Here is a 4,306-nt window from a genome sequence, read left to right on the forward strand (position 1 = left end):
TCGCAATGTCCCGTGTACTCATGTGTGGGTTCATGGCAACAGCAGCTAACACACCAACTGCTCCCGCTTCTCCTGTGACGGGCCTGTTATGGACCCGTTTGCGTGCTACGGCCATACCTGTTGCATACAGTTGGCGGTAGATGTTTTGCAATGTGCGGCACGTTGGATGCTCTCTGTCCGGGTACCGTTCTGCATACACCCTGCAGGCTTCAGCAGCATTTCGTCGACACTCGCCACAGATGAGTATCATCTCCGCCTTTTCAGAGTTCGAATACACCACGGTCACAGTTCCTACAACACTACACTATCACAGACATCTGGTAACACGGTGTACTACAGTTGGTCTGCGTGCGGAGAGCCGGCCGAAGTGGCCGCGCGGTTCTGGCGCTGCAGTCTGGAACCGCGAGACCGCTACGGTCGCAGGTTCGAATCCTGCCTCGGGCATGGATGTGTGTGATGTCCTTAGGTTAGTTAGGTTTAACTAGTTCTAAGTTCTAGGGGACTAATGACCTCAGTAGTTGAGTCCCATAGTGCTCAGAGCCATTGCGTGCGGAGACGAATGCAGAATAACAATAGTAGCAAGCGCTACATGCGGACACTGCGACAGCTAGACCAAACCACAACAGTGCACTACAGCCACACTCGTAAACACGGTCGTCATCGTAAACATGTCCCTGCAGATGCTGCTCGCCGACCATGGCCCATGTTCGTTACAACACGCAACAGAACATCGGAGGTTTCAAGCGTCAACTTTAGGTTACAATATCTCCGGATGTAATTAACATTTTACAATGCAACAAACGGCACTGATTACATATTTGTTTATATGTTCAGATGTGCTAACAAAACTAACGTGGTTCAATTTAAAAAAAAACGTAGGTTTGTGTTAAAAAACATACTTCCGTGCATTTTTGTATGGTTTGTATTAAACAATTACACTAGCCCCTCTCCTCACATTCGGTCTGTGGAATCGGTTCGTCAGTATTTGATGTGGTTTACGAAATATATCCAGCGGTAACGTTAGGTGACTCACCCTGTACATGTTCCTCAAGATAGGATACACAGCATCCCCTCTAGTCATGCCATACCATAAACCATAGTAACTTTACAATGCAATATATACACATTTTACACAAACAGTGCAATTACCTTTTATATCCGTACAGCACCCAAAAAATTATTGTATGCCTACACTCACACAGGCTATATGTCGCGATGCTCCCCAGTCCTAGGAAGGCATCATCCACCTTTTCTTTCTTTCTACAGATTTGACATTCAGCTGCAATAAACTATTTTACACTGTTCGCCATATTGCATCGACAACTAAGCCTCACAAAGTGCCATACGTATCGTCAAATACGTAAAGACATCTACACATTTACAATGTCCTCCCACTCGTGCCAGGAGCTTGAATATTAGTACATGAAACCGATCTCCAACTCAGCAATATATCAATGCATACCAAGTCGATGTAGTAAACATACAATTCCTATCCTATGCTATAGAAAATCACCCCTTTTACATGAGAAAGCCCTTACTCAATCGAGGCCACTCTCAGAACTTATGTGCAGAGACAGGCTCGTTTCCCCTTGGTTCAAACGCACTACTGTTTCTGGTCCACATGTGCCTACTTGCTTGCTTCTCTAGACACGTCTCCAGACTCTGGGATTACAAGAACACACCTATTTTCGCCATAATATTATATCATATTCGCCGTACTTCTCGATATAAAGCCCATGGCAGTAGACGCCTGATCATTCACGCAAAATAATTCCGAAGATACAGACGAGAAATTATTTCTCTACAAACCCCAAACTTTAGCTAGGTCGAGTGTGCTCTAGACCACTAAGTAACTAGAAACAAACAGATGAAAAATGATATTTCCACCCGTAAATACTGATCTCACTGATCTAACAAATTCCAAATCATCCCTGTAAGTTACAAGCCAAGTCTTACAAGCCAAGTGTTTCCCATTTCTAGAGAATAGGTAAACGAGTCTTCCACATGTCAGATGCACACACCACAATCTATGAAACTTCCTGGCAGATTAAAACTGTGTGCCTGACCGAGACTCGAACTCGGGAACTTTGCCTTTCGCGGGCAAGTGCTCTACCAACTGAGCTACCAAAGCACGACTCACGCCCGGTACTCACAGCTTTACTTCTGCCAGTATCTCGTCTCCTACCTTCCCAACTTTACAGAAGCTCTCCTGCGAACCTTGCAGAACTAGCACTCCTGAAAGAAAGGATATAGCGGAGACATGGCTTAGCCACAGCCTGGGGGATGTTTCCAGAATGAGATTTTCACTCTGCAGCGGAGTGTGCGCTGATATGAAACTTCCTGGCAGATTAAAACTGTGTGCCCGACCGAGACTCGAACTCGGGACCTTTGCCTTCCGCGGGCAAGTGCTCTACCAACTGAGCTACCGAAGCACGACTCACGCCCGGTACTCACAGCTTTACTTCTGCCAGTATCTCGTCTCCTACCTTCCAAACTTTACAGAAGCTCTCCTGCGAACCTTGCAGAACTAGCACTCCTGAAAGAAAGGATATAGCGGAGACATGGCTTAGCCACAGCCTGGGGGATGTTTCCAGAATGAGATTTTCACTCTGCAGCGGAGTGTGCGCTGATATGAAACTTCCTGGCAGATTAAAATATCCTTTCTTTCAGGAGTGCTAGTTCTGCAAGGTTCGCAGGAGAGCTTCTGTAAATTTTGGAAGGTAGGAGACGAGATACTGGCAGAAGTAAATCTGTGAGACTGGGCGTGAGCCGTGCTTCGGTAGCTCAGATGGCAGAGCACTTGTCCACGAAAGGCAAAGGTCCCGAGTTCGAGTCTCGGTCGGGCACACAGTTTTATTCTGCCAGGAAGTTTCATATCAGCGCACACTCCGCTGCAGAGTGAAAATCTCATTCTGACCACAATCTATGTTCTCTCAACTAAATAAGGTCGCAAAATGTGCAGAAGCAGTCAACCGAACAATTTACATGGAAGGCAATAAAGGTCTAGCATAAATGGACCTCCATACACAATCTTATCAAATTTCCACTTGATCACGAAAGCTGCCCATCTTACGATCACGGTCTCAATTGAACATCATTTGGCAATGAACGAAGTATCAGAAATGCACCCTACCTAAGGCAGTGGCTCTGTGAATGGGAATATCTGTAGCCGCCTTATGACGGGACATACTCTTCCCTTTGCTATCACAGTACTCCAAGTCAAATCCGTAAGTTCCCTACAACAGGGCATAATCTCCTTTCCACAAACACATACTTTATAAACCTGATGCACAAATACGTACATATAACGCACCCACCGCTACTACTAATTATAATATTTCGTCAATAAATCATTGTCTACGATACGAAATAATACTGACCGAAAATCAATGATAAGTGTGCATGTCCCTTATGTTCTTCTTGCGAGTCCTACCACCATGTCATGGAAAGAGAGACATAATCGACCAGATGTTAAACAAGAAACCCGATACCAAAAAGTACTGCATGTTACACCCACAAGCGCTCCTGGTTCTAAGGTGTACACAAGTATCCATGTTAAAAGCTATACCCGCTTTACAAATTGTGGTACGACATTACCACTGAATTAGGTAGTTTTCTTTTTTCCGGACAAATACCGTGACCATGATCGTAGAAATGTGTAAGCCCGCAACGCAACCTAGTGATAAAATTACCACATTTGAAAGTCAATCGGCTAAGGAAAGTGGTATGTAAGCGGTATTTGCGACTCCCTCAGCCCAAGGTAAATAACTCTGTAGTATTTCTAGTGCATTCTGTCTCGAGACCATATCAGACGTTCAGCGATATATGCACTGAGCTATAGGCGCTGACTGATGGAGAAGGAACACAAACAGTATTAGTAGTAGTAGTAGTAGTAGTAGTAGAAGAAGAAGATGATGATGTGCTGATTCAGATCGTATGAAAATGTACACTAGTTTCCCTGATCTCTAGTGTCACGCTATCCGCTAGAAATGATGTCAGTCATTTGGAATCGGGTCTTTCCATTCAAGCGCATACCCGCTTTCGATCCTACTGACAATTCCTTTAATTATTACAAACACTACTGAATGATATTTATGGCACTGTGTAAGTAGGCTGTTTATGTTTTCTTATTGGCAACGTTACGTAGCGCTCTGTATGAAAATCACTGGCTGTGCTGTGTGCAGTCTGTGGCTAGTTTGCATTGTTGTCTGCCATTGTAGTGTTGGGCAGCTGGATGTTAACAGCGCGTAGCGTTGCGCAGTTGGAGGTGAGCCGCCAGCAGTGGTGGATGTGGGGAGAGAGATGG

At 45.0% G+C, this 4,306-nt stretch overlaps 1 non-coding gene across 1 annotated transcript; it reads right to left on the reverse strand.

Annotated features, from left to right (window-relative positions):
• Window positions 1–2,358: 2,358 nt before the first annotated feature.
• Trnap-cgg (transfer RNA proline (anticodon CGG)) lies at window positions 2,359–2,433 on the reverse strand. Its single transcript has one exon. It is a non-coding gene; the product is annotated as a tRNA-Pro (tRNA).
• Between the last annotated feature and the right edge of the window lie 1,873 nt (window positions 2,434–4,306).

Source organism: Schistocerca cancellata, chromosome 11 (genome assembly GCF_023864275.1).
Source record: "Schistocerca cancellata isolate TAMUIC-IGC-003103 chromosome 11, iqSchCanc2.1, whole genome shotgun sequence".
NCBI lineage: Eukaryota > Metazoa > Arthropoda > Insecta > Orthoptera > Acrididae > Schistocerca > Schistocerca cancellata.